Raw genomic sequence first — 13,400 nt, 5'->3', positions numbered from 1 at the left:
ACGAAGCGAAATGGTAGAGCTACTGCGTGGTGGCGCCAGAGGCGCCATAATCTAGAGAACATGTGCCAAAGGTGCTAGAATCCAGAGAACAGGTGCCAAAGGCACTAGAAATGCCAAAATCTAGAGAACATGCGCCATAGACGATTATGGATGGATTTTTGGCGGTTTTTGACTATTTTAAGAAGGCTCTAAGTGAATGAAAAGATGTGTCTTTTAGGAAAAATAAGGAATTTTATCTCTTTAAAATAGGAGGGGCTGGCGCCTCTCATGCTATGTGTGGGTGTGTATGAGGGGAAATTAAGATGAATGTTTAGAAATCTTAGAATATGAGTAGAAATATAGATTTCTGCCTTTTCTGGAGAAATTGGAGAGGGGATTTTGAGAGAATCTGTAAGGAATTGTACTAACAGTGCATAGATCAATGAGAGACTTTGGGGGAGAGATCTTCATCTTTCTTTCAAAGAGAAAAGCTAAGTATTGTGTTCTTCATTATCCTATGATTTTGTAAACACTTATCTAGTGGATTTGCTTTGTTGTAATAAAGTTTTTCTTTGTGTTTTCTTTATGCTTTGTGAGTAGTTTTTCTTACTCTTTCTTTTTATTTTGAAATAGTGGCATGAGAAGATTATGTCGTTATTTTCATTTTGCTTTTCTTTTATAATAAGTAGGATTTATGTCTAAGATTTTGGGAAGCATGTTATTATGCGTTTTAATTATAATGTGATGGTTTTTACTTGAACTTCATTTACATTACAGTTTAAGACTGTTGTAATGTTAAAATTTGTTGAGAAACATAAGATCCGAAATGACTATAATTTATACAACAAAGTAAAAATCACATTCAATTTAATGGTTGAGAATGTAGTCCATGGGGTTGAGTGCAAATAAATAAGGAAATATACTTTGATGGGCATAAAATTTGAGATTTTAGGGTGACAGACTAAAATCTTCAATTTGGTCCAGTTGCTTAGAAACTAAAGCGAAATTGTTAGCCCTCATGGGAGGGAGAAGTAGGAGCTCTGGAGTGGGGGCCGATATCCTCTCAACATAACCACAGATTTAGGGACCAAACTCTGGATTAGTCAATATTCTTTATGCACTCTCAAAGGGTAAATAATATGATTGCTCTTATTTGACACATATAATATTTAATGTATCTCATTCTTATACATTATCCAATTCACTATATAAGAATAATAATTTTTAACATATCAAAATTCTCCAAACCAATTCGTCCAGAAAGGGTTATCTTTAAAATTAATATTTTCATTTATGAGTAGTTGTTTGTTGTAGTTGTTATGAGTAGTTGTTTGTTGTTTTAAACTTAAGACTTACATTTAGGAGTACTTGTTAGAAAAACCACTTAAATTGACATTTCAAACTAATAATTGGTAGTAGTAGACTAGAATTAGCCTAAGGGATTTTATACCTCGCTTCTCTGTGAGATCGATATTGGGTTTTTAAAGAAAACACTATATTACCTGAATCGATATGTACACTCACGTAGAACCTCTAGTGTGTGAACTATTCAATATATTTTATAACATTTTGATTTTGCACAATAATCACTAAATATAAATTGGGTCAAGTTTTTTTGTCATATTTTGGAAGTTAAATTACTGCGTAATTTTGGGAGTGGTTAAGTTTTTGACACTATTACCGGGGATTTAAATTGACATAAAACGCACAAAAAAATAAAGCACACCAGGGGCGCTTCAAGGCCTCCCAAGGAATGCATACCACTTCATTGGACAAAGAGAGATCCTCTGAATTTGATGGTTGTTTACCAACATTTAAGTGTCTTAATGGTGTTGAAATTGAGTGATCTTGGGTTCATTGAATTTGTTTCATTATGTTGCTCAATTTAATTGTAAACTTATCATATTTGGACTCTATTTGACCTTACAATCGATCACCATAAGCTTCTAAAAACAATTTATCACTTAATATACTCAGAATAGACCAAAGTTAGTGTCATTGTGTTCGTCTCATCGAGTAGATTAATTTGAAAGTAAGTTTGTTGAAATAAGTGTTCTTGTTGATTTTCAATATAAGTTTAGTTATTTGTTGATAAAAAAATTATTTTGAAATTTGTGTTATGCCTTGAAATCGGTGCCACATGATGAAAATTTATTAATGACTTATCATTTACGCTTTATTTTTGGATGAGTTAGTTTTACCGCTTAAAAATATTAGAAATCCAAATTTTATAAGAACTCCAACTTAGGGGCATTTTCCTTTGTTGAGGTTCAGTTTTTGAACCTCTTGGCCTTAAAAAATGTAAACTTCTTTTACCAACAATTAGGGCAGCGGAAGAGCCAGCAATGCGAGAAAGATGTGGCCAGTTGTGGAGCTGCGAGTGACTGCAAGAGCACTGTGTGGGCAGGCTTAGCCGTGTTGGTTGGTGGGTCACTGGACCTAAGTAAGTCAGGCCAGCGGTCGGGCCAGAGTTTGGTCCTTGGGTTCATGGAGCAGGTCGATGGAACCCTTCGTATTGGCCCAACAAAGGATCCATAATTTAAAGGGGATTGTTCATGGAAAAAAGTTTCAAGCTTCCTCATCACACATTTCAAAGGGGATTGTTCATGGAAAAAAGTTTCAAGCTCATCACACATTTCAAAGAGGATTTCCTGCATCATGTGATGTCGGCATCTGACAAACCCCATGAAAGAAAAGTCAACCATAAAAGATGTTGATTTGATATTATTTTGGAAGAATTCTTACTTCTCAAATGATATGGTGGTGGTGATTTTGCTTTAACGGATCAAGCTTACCCCCCCCCAGACATTTTGCTCTTTATAAGGTGACTTTGTGGGCTAGCTTGAGAATTCCACCAGCGAACAAGTTCCTTGATATTCTAAAAGAATTTAGAGTCAATATGTTGCAACTCACTTATCAGACAGAAGCAATTGTCATAGGGTTGATCGCCTTTTTTAGAAAATGAAGGTTAAAGTTGACACCAGATATTTTAGCTCGATTGAGGAATTTTTCGATGATACACGTGGTTGCATGTCCTTCAAGAGCCAGAGATTGGATATTTATACGAAAGATCTGGTACGATAATAGGCTGCATAATATTTCTTTGTAAAAAATGGCTGGGAATCTTGAAAAAAGTGAGGGAAACTATAGTAGCTGCCTATTTTTCTTCAAATCAATGTGGACAAAATAACGAAATACTATGAATAGTAGCTGCCTATTTTTCTTCAAATCAATGTGGACGAAATACTATGAGTGCTTGGATTTCAACTTTTAAGGATATGCAGCTCAAGGTGTACTATGTCTATGAATTTGTGAATGAAAAATTCTCATTCAAGGTCAGACTCTCCTTTCAACCTGACTGATCTTCTGTAGTGATGTTGAAAACATTCAAGAAGGGGCATCCAGAGCTGGCTTCAGTGGCACTCATGAAGTGACTCCCACCGAGCAGTGATTCTGAGATACTCCCTCAAATGTAGCATTAAAGGAACAAAGAGGTGTTGAAGCATTTGCTCAGTCCTTCAAATGTTCACTTCTCATAAAATATTGTGGTTCATTCATGTACCAAGTTTAAAGAGGCCAAAAACTTTAGAAGTCTCTTTTTTATCACACAAATTGTTCATCTATCTGACATATAATTATGTATTTTTTTTCTTTCTTTGAACGGATGAAATGATGGAGCTTCAGATGGTGTATGGCTTTTTTTTGAAAGTTTGGAACTCTAAATTTGTCAAAATCAAGTTCCTCCATGGTGTGTACAAGCGTTGATATGATTTTAGAGGTATGGGAGTTGTAATCTTAGAATTTCAACTGACGAGGTGCATGACAAAGTTGTGTATGATGACAACTTCTTTCTTGAGGAAATTTCAAGATTTGGAGAGTTCTCTGGAGGGTTTTGTTGAAGCAGGAGCTAGTCTTGGCCAGAGTAATAGAAGGCTCTGTCGTGAAAGGTATCAACCCTGGAGATGGAGGTCCAAAAGTTGGGGTATTAGAAGTTGACATTACTTGAATTAAGTTTAGAATTATAGAGAGCATCCAAAACTTAATTGATTACAAGACCATCCTTTAGGATTGCATTCAGGAGGCACATGACCAGATGCTTGATGTTGAGGTGAAAGAGTAATGAAAATGGTTCATCAAGGAAGGATTAATCGAGGGCTTCTTGAAAGAAAACTGATTAAGGTAACAATAGATAGGGGTTATGTAAAGGGATTTACCCTTGGTCGGGCTTAGAAAGACCCTCATTCAAATTCTAATGATTATGATATCAAGAGCGAGTATAAGAAGGTATTTTCACATGATGAAGAGGTAGAGGAGAAAATTCATTTCACGTAGCACTATTTCTTCTCTATTTTCTCAATGTTTATTTATGAAGAGGTAATGAGAACATGATGTGATAAGACTACCCCCATTACAATTGTGTCTGGAACGTTGATGTGGACGATCTTGCGAGGCTACATTGAAATTGTCCTCCACATTAAAAAAAATGATTTAGAGGTACAAAGAAGGTCCCTTCACTAGTTGGATAAGATGATGTATATCACTGGGAAATAAAGTAGAGAGTTGACATTGAATAATTGAACATTGTGCCAAACAAGGCTTCGTTTCCCATTGATGGTGCTAAAATGATGGGTGTCAGAAGCTTCAAGACGATAAAGTAATTTTTTAATATTTTATCATTGCACAAAAATCTAACACACATTCAGGTAATTAAAAGTGGCATGCATATACATTAGAAGTTCTTACTTGTAAAACCCTTAAAAAAAAATAAAACCACGGGGCGTAGCCCAATTTTAATTTTCAATATAATTGTGAGTACATAAGCTTACTCTTCTCTTAAAATTTGGGAAGTTGGAAATACAAAGTAGAAGTACAATAGTGTTTCAACAATAAAATATGTAATAAGCTGCAAAGGCCATGATCAATTACTATTGAGGCAATTGTCTACTGTGAATGTTGTAGATAGTGATTGTTGCGCTCGCTTGTCATAGAGGTCGTAGTTGAATGTCATGGTATTGGTTGGCCATGTAGGCCATAAAAGGCTGCTTCAAGATAGTCGGTTGGACAAAGAGGTTGTAGCAAGGAGCTGCAGAAGCTATTAGAACATTCATAGACTGCATAAGCTAGAGTTAAGAACTACATGAGCTAATATAATGTTTGTTGGCAGTAGAGGTTAAAGTTGGGAGCTGCAAGAGCAGAGATAAAGTTAAAAGGCCACGTAGGATAGAGTTGAGAGCTACATGAGGTGAGAGAATATATGTAGGACACTTAGGCCAAAATCGGGAGCCACATAAGCTGTGATAATGTATGTAGGCCATAGTGGTGGGAGTTGGGAGCTGCATGAGCTGAGATAATCTATGTAGTCTATAGAAGACATAGTGGGAGTTGTATGAGCTAAGATAATATTTGTAGGTCACAAAGACAGGATTTGGGAACTAAGTGAGCTGAGATAATATTCGTAGGCTACATAGGAATAGTGTTGAGAGATGCATGAACTGAGATAATGTTTGTATGCCGCAGAGGGTGGATTTGGGAGCTGCTTGAGCTGTGATAATGTCTATTGGCTACATAAGCCAAGGCCGGGAGCTGCATAATATGTGGACTACACGTGTCGTAGTTGGTCATGCGACACATGGCAGTGAGATGCGATGAGAGAGCTTTAGTAGTCTAGAAAATGTTGTCATATTATGGGCATGATGCTTGTAAGAAGTAATTATGGGGAGTTACGCCATATGTGGGTTGTATTGTTACACCGTGTTTGGGATATGTTGTTGCATCAGCTTTGAGGTGTATTATTACACCATTTTTTAGGTTTATTGTTTCGTTAAATGTGACACAAATTTTATCAATTTGTTTCATCATATGACAATTTCTTGCCATCAATATTACCTTATTTTTTATCAATTTCTTTCCTTTCGCTACACTCCTATCTGGACCTAGGATCCTTTTCTTAGAACCCCTAGGTGGTTCGATCGACTTTGACTTCATTTGGTTGACTCAGGTAAGGTCTGGCTGACCACAATCTGGTTAGGTGGGCCTAGACCTGACTGGGTTGACTGTGGGTATGCTTGTGTGTACTTCGGTTGGTTGAGATAGACTTGGCGTTTGATTCAAATTAAAAATAAAATTATAATTAATCAAAATTCAAACCTAATTAAATAAACCTAAATTAAATATTAAAATCGAACAAAATTTAACTTGATACAAAATGAACCCAATTTAAAAGTAAAACAAATTTGAACTTAAAATTAAACAAAAAAAAATAGTCAGTCCAAATTTAAACTCAACTTAAATATAAATTTTAACCCAATTAAAGTCAATTTTAAACCCATGCGAGATTAAACATAAACACCAAGTAAAATAAATTTAAAATTAAAATATTAATTAGAATTAAATAAATTAAATAAACCCTGAAATTACCTTGAGCAAGGTTAAACTTAAATATTAATTTGAAATTAAAAAAAAAATTAAACATAGACTTAATTGAATTTTTAAACTAAAATAATAATTATAATTAAATTAATAAAAAAAAAGAGTTTATATACATAGTCCTGTTCCTACAAATATGCATATCAAAATCTAAATTTTGTTTTACATACGAACAACCTAAAATCTTCCTATTATATCAAAAATATTATTTTATTTTTAATTTATAAAAAATAAAATACATTTTTTCATGTACATATGGTGGGATATACATAAAAAAATGAAGTTTATGTATTAGATATGTAAATAAATACCCGATGTAGAGTAGCATCCGAACTCCAATTAAAATTTGATGCGTGTTCTTGTCTAAAGGCCGGAGAAGCCTGAAGTCCAACACGATCATGGAGTACATCATGATTGTACTCGAGGTTTTTCTTCAGTACAACCATGTCATGCTCAGTAAAAAAAAATTCAAATAAATGGTTAGATCTGAAAGTCATAACCTACAACATGGTTGTACTGAAGAAAAATCTCGAGTACAACCATGTTGCACATCATGTTGGGTCAGACATCCATTTTTTAGAGAAGGACACGTCAAATTTTAATTGGGTTCCGAATGTAATTCTATTTTAGAACTCCAAACGTAATATTTTCTCCTCTAATTGAGGCACGACTCAGAATCATACTCCCTCTCCCTCTCATTCTCTCTCAGGTTTTGGAGCCAAAACATACATCAAGTCCATCGCACCGTCCCTCTCTCGCGCATTCACTCGCCCTCCCGTTGTCGACAAAACCCACTTCTCATCGCCGGAACACCCACGAGCCAACTCTAGCTACAATCTCATTGCCGCATACCATCACAACGTGTCGTCGTATCCTCTCGTCGACAAATAACACCTCTGATTTCGCCGTCCCCCTGTCACCCACGCAAAATTGCAACTGCAGTCTTCTTTTTCCTTTCTTGCCTCCTCCCCAAGGACACAAGATTGCAAATTCCACAAACTCCAACTTTGCCTTATGTTGCCCCAACTCGATATCACCGAAACAGTTCTCGTGAGGAAATGTTCATTCATGTCCCGACTTCCTATTCAATGAATCAAACTTTCTCTCTCTTTCTAGGTATGATTCTATGTGGGGCCCGCACATACAGGTGACAACGTCTTATTAGACTCCGGACGTTGTTCGACGTCTAGAGTCCAGACAGAAAATTTTTCCCTCTTCAGGTATGATTCTAATCCCTTAATGTACTTCTTTTTTTGTGATTTATTTCCAAAACATAGAGATATAAATAAATTAGGGTAAGGACTTTCCCCCACCGTAGGACTTTAGAAATTTTGATTCACTGATTCTTTTAGATCGACCAGATCAAACAGTGGCATGTTGATAGGCCACATCAAACAGTGGCGTCTAGATTGTCTCCACTCCCTGACAAGGGGAAGGAGGCGTAATCATAGCCGTTCATCTCCATTTGGGAGGCGATAGTGATTCTTTAGCGTAGAAAACTACATATCTCATATGCACCATATCTACCATATTTGTAAGTTTTTATGACTTATGAAACTTAAATGAAATTTATATGAATTAATTCAATTACTTCATTTAAAATTTCACAAGAATTTTAAAAAAATAATTTAAATTAATTTCAATTTTTCATATTAATTTGCACTAATGACACCATGCCTTGAAAAATTTTAATTTCGTGTTGCAGCGTAGCGTCGCAGCGACGCGTCGTGGCGACACATGGCGGCGAGGTGTCACGACGACGTGATGTTGCGACAATGCATCGCGGCGATGCGTTGTGGCGGAGCGTCGCGATGACATAACGCTTTGAAGCCATGCATCTAAGCGATGTGTCATTGCAGAGCATCGTGGTGACACATTGTGTCGGAGCGTCGCGACTACTGGGCATCGCGGCGGGGCGTCGTGTCGGTATGACACAAAGCTACGACATGAAGCGGTGAAGCGTGGCGGCAGAGGGTCGCAGTGGGGCGTTACAGCGACGTGGGCATCGCGGCGGGGCGTCGTGTCGGTATGACACGAAGCTACGACACGAAGCGGTGAAGCGTGGTGGCAGAGGGTCGCAGTGGGGCGTTACAGCGACTTGTTGAGGCGGGACGTCGTGGCGACGCGCTGGGGCGAAGTATCGTGGCGGGTTGTCGTGGTGACATGATGCATTACGATGATGTGTTGCGGCGATGCGTCTCGACGATGCATTAGGGTGGTGAGTTGCACCGACTCGATGCATTGCGGCAGTGCGTCACGACGATGCATCATGACGAGTGGCGACACATTGCTGCAAAGAGTTGCAATGAAGAATTACAACGTACAGTTGAGGTGAAAAAATGTTGCACAGAGTTGAGGTGGAGAATTGCGACGCAAAGTTGTGCAAAGAGCTGCGATGAAGATGAAAGTCATCCCCGCCCTGTGTAGCAGGTAAGCAACAAGATATTCTTTCTCATTGCGTCGAAGAGGAAAGTCGTCCCCGTCCTACACAGCAGGCCAGAAATGAGATCTTCTTTCTCATTACGGCGAAGAGGAAAGTCATCACTGTCTTGCGGAGCAGGTCAGCAACAGGGCGAAGAGGAAAGTCATCACTGTCTTGCGGAGCAGTTCAGCAACGGGATCTTCTTTCTCATTGCGGCAAAGAGGAAAGTCGTCTCCGTCCTGCGTAGCAAGCCAGTAAAGGGATCCTCTTTCTCGTTACGGCGAAGAGGAAAGTCATCTTCGTCCTGCGTAGCAGGCAAGCAATGGGACCTTCTTTTTCGTTGGTGTCGTGCATTCTGCAGGAGATTCCAGTGTCGCTCTTACACGTTCTGGAGGAGACGAAGAATTGTTGTAGCTTTCCTGTCACGCTTTAAAGGAAACATTTTTTGTGCTTATGTGGTGGCGATATCTGGAGATTCTTTGACGATCATCAGGAGTACTGAAGTTTTGGGGAGGCAATGTTGAGTCTACTCGAAGACGAGCATATTTTTTGTAGCTCTTGTACAAGTATATGTTGTTCATTGTATCCTTTTAATGTGACATTTTAGATAATAACAATGTATTTATTTGTATGTTTTGGACGTTGCTTATGAGGTTGTTGCGGCTTCTCAACCGTACGAAATTCTTATGAGACTCGTAGGCTTCTGAGATCTTTAATGTACTTGTGTATTCTGAGGCTTATAGCCTTCTGAGGTCTTTCAGTGGAGACCCTGCCAACCACTTGCTTTGTTGGAGTCTTATTAGTGAGGTGAGGACCCTGTCGACCACTAGCTTCCCATCGAAACTTACCTCTTGGGCTCGTCTTCCAACAACATGGTAGCTTCTTATCTGGTTTAGCCTTCTAGGCTTGACTTTTAGGGGCATAATTGAAAGGAGAATCCATTGAGGATGTAAGACCAGTTCTGAGTTATAGATGCTCAAAGTTATTAACTCGTAATAAAGTCATATGAAATCCACTGAGGATCGTTGACCTATTCTAGGTTGTTGGTCGAAGCTTTTGCTTGACAACCCTAAACTGTTATGTAAGAGATCGAAGGAAATCCACCAAGGATTTTTGACCTATCCAATGCTATATGTTGAAACTTTTGCTTGACGACTATAACACGTAAAGGAAAAGGTTGAAAGAAATCCACCAATGATTTTTTACCTATTTGAGGCTGTATGTCGAAGCTTTTGCTTGACCGCTGTAGCCTGTAATGGAAAAGGTTGAAGGAAATCCACCAATGATTTTTGATCTATCGGAGGTTGTATGTCGAAGTTTTTGCTTGTCGACTGTAGCCTGTAATGGAAGAGGTCAAATCGAGTCCCCCTGGGATCGATCGATTTAGCCTAGAATGAGGTGTCAGAGATGCTCTGAGTTTCTCGAGACTAGGGCGTAGGACGTCATGGACCATATGTTTTCTTGAAAACATGGTTGCAATCATACTCAAGAAAAATGTTGGACAACTTATTATTTGCCGCTTTTAAATCTTTTGCTCCCCTAACATGGGTGTTCTCCATGCGAGATTGTAAAACAATACATGTATTGGGCTTTGCAGAGATCAACTTTCTGATCTAGTTGAAGAGGAACTTAAGTACGATGAAGAGGCACTAAGGAAGCATTATTTGGGGTGAATATTGCCCCCAGTCCAGGTATAGTTCTCATAAACTTGTAATATGAAGGAAATATGAGATGACTTTCCCACCACAGTCATGCACGAGATTTTGACATGAACAACCTTTCAAGAATGCAATGAAGGTTGCCCCCCAGTTTGGAAGAAGTTACAAAATACCTTGTGTCTGAATATGATGTGAGAAGACAACCTCACTCCAATCATGCTCGAGACGTTGATGTGAATGACCTTTCGATAATGCAGTGAAGGTTGCCCCCCAACCTGGAAGAATGCTTCAGACATGATTTTCAAGACGTAAATGAGGTTCCTTCGCCAGTTAGATGATATACATCATTGTGAAACGAAGTAGGGGATCAACATCTTAGAGTTGAAGACAAAGTCGAACGGGACTTCGTTTCCCACAAATGGTGCCAAACTAATGCGTGCAAGAAAATTCTTGGCAGTAAAGTAATGGATTGTCATCTTAGCGTTGCATGAGAATTCAACACACATAAATAAAAGAAGAGAAGTAAGCTAAAGGAGACACCTTAATTTTTTATGTGTAAAACCCTTGAAAGGGAAAAAAAATCACGAGGTCTAGTCCAGTTGAAATAATTAACTATGAATGATGAGTACATAGATCCATCCTTCTCCTAAAGTAGAGAAGATAGAATTACAAAGTTGTATAACTATAATTTGACTGCAGTTCTTGGTAACAACATGTTGCAAGGGTCATTGTCGATTGTTGTGGAGGTAGTAGTCCATCATGAGTGTTGTAAATGGTTGCTCCAGAAGCGTTGATTGGCCAAAGAAACCAGAGTAAGCATTTACCGGAGCTGTGGACCACATAGGCCGTAGTAGTGAGTATGAAAGACATCCATAGGCCGCGGGAGTCAAAGTCAGGAGCTGCACGAGGTCATTGTTGACACATGAACCGCAGTGATGACTGACGACGTCTGATTGGTGGTGATCGACAATGATTAGTGGTGATCAACGGTAATTGTCAACAGTGGCTAACGACGATCGACACGCGTCGACAACGACCGACGGTGGTCAACGAAGGTCAAGATGGTGCTGAACTTTAGCTCCTTCTCAGAGCTTCCCATTCTCTCTGAAGCTTTAACTTTCCCCCTCATGTGAGGGGTGAGGCTTTATTTATATTATTTTGAGTGTCATTAATGCATGAATATGAATCATTTTGATCAGACGGTCCGGAGAGCTTCCTCCGATCAAACGATGTTTAATGAACATTTGAGTGCCTTAACAATGTTAGAATTACGTAATCTTGAGTTCGTTGGATTCGTCTTGTCGAGACGCTCGATTCGACCATAAACTTGCCAAATTAGGCAACCGTTTATTGTTGGATTCGTCTTGTCGAGACACTCGATTCGACCATAAACTTGCCAGATTAGGCAACCGTTTGACTTCCTAAATGTTTCCGAAAATCTTCTAAGAATGGTTTAATTATTTGATCTGGCTTGATTTGACTTGGATTGAAATGACTTTGATATCATTAGGTTCGTCTCATCGAGCTGGCCAATTTGACTATAAGTATGCTGAAATTGGAGCTCTGGATGAATTTTTATCGAGATTTGAACATCCCTTGCTCAAAATATTATCTCAAGATCCGTGCCATGCCTCGAGATTTGTGCTGGATAAAGAAGATTTGGTGGTGGCGTATCAAAAACTATAATTCAAACATAGAGACTGTTGTTACCTTACAAACCACACACTTTTAGATGTTTTTGCTAGTCCACTAAGATTAGATTAAGTTGATGATGGATTGTATGTGTTTTTCTTTTATGTGCACTTGCGTGCTTGGATTGAATGTGTTTAACAAATCTACTTTTATCATTATAGATGGACACTAAGGTATGTTGTTATTTATGTAGATTAAATATTTGGGCGATGTTTATAAAACTAACATTTATCTTCTGCAGGTGGTCGAGCTAATAGCTAATAAAAGTGGACATAAAAAATAAATAAAACTAATAAATCTTCTACAGGTGCTTGCTAACTCATGCCTTCATATATAAGCATGATCTTATAGGACATGGGGCCTGGTGCTGCAGTGTAGTGAAAGGCTCTTGTTTTTACTTTCTTGCAGTTGAGTTTGCAATAGAGTTAGGGTAGTCAGTCTGTTGCTGGTTGGATGCAATTCTAAAGACTGTCTGAAGTGAGACTTACTTCATAATAGAACAATAATGAACACATACAAGATGATGGAGCGAGGACGAACCTCAACACAACCTCAATGCAAGACGATGAAGCTACGATGAACCCTAACAAGACGATGGAGCAAGGATGAACCCCAAAATACGAGAACATGAACTAGAGATATTCAAGAAACCTAGCCACCATCAAGTTTGTCTTAGGTTTAGGCCAGCCTAAATTAGAAGCTTAACCTCTACCGTCTCATGTTTTCTTTTCTATTAGGGTGTACCGCAATACCTAATCATACTAACTTGTTTCTTTTATTTATTTGCTTGGTTGGTTTGTTTTATTTTCTCATGCTTGTGCATGTGTATTTTTTTGGCTGATATACACATTAGAAATATTTTCTTTTTTCTATGTTACTTTCTGTCATTTTGTGGCTAGTTAGTTCTGAATGAGCTTAGGCTCATAGGATTAAGAAATTTTTTACCAACCCTAAACTTTTAAGTTAATTTTTTAAAAATAAACTCATAACTAAAATAAAATAACATAATTCGTAACTTAATAAAAAATATTTGCATTCACAACCCAAGTATTGTATTGGCATTCATTTAATAACAAGTAACTTAAATAAAATTCTAGTAGTAACCTAGGGGAACAATATACATATAAAAGCATTATCTTGTGCCTTTTTATTTCTTCGATTCTAGTAGTAACCTAGGGGAACAATATACATATATAAAAGCACTATCTTGTGCCTTTTTTATT

Source organism: Phalaenopsis equestris, unplaced genomic scaffold (genome assembly GCF_001263595.1).
Source record: "Phalaenopsis equestris unplaced genomic scaffold, ASM126359v1 Scaffold000002, whole genome shotgun sequence".
Taxonomy (NCBI): domain Eukaryota; kingdom Viridiplantae; phylum Streptophyta; class Magnoliopsida; order Asparagales; family Orchidaceae; genus Phalaenopsis; species Phalaenopsis equestris.
This window is presented reverse-complemented; position numbering follows the sequence as displayed.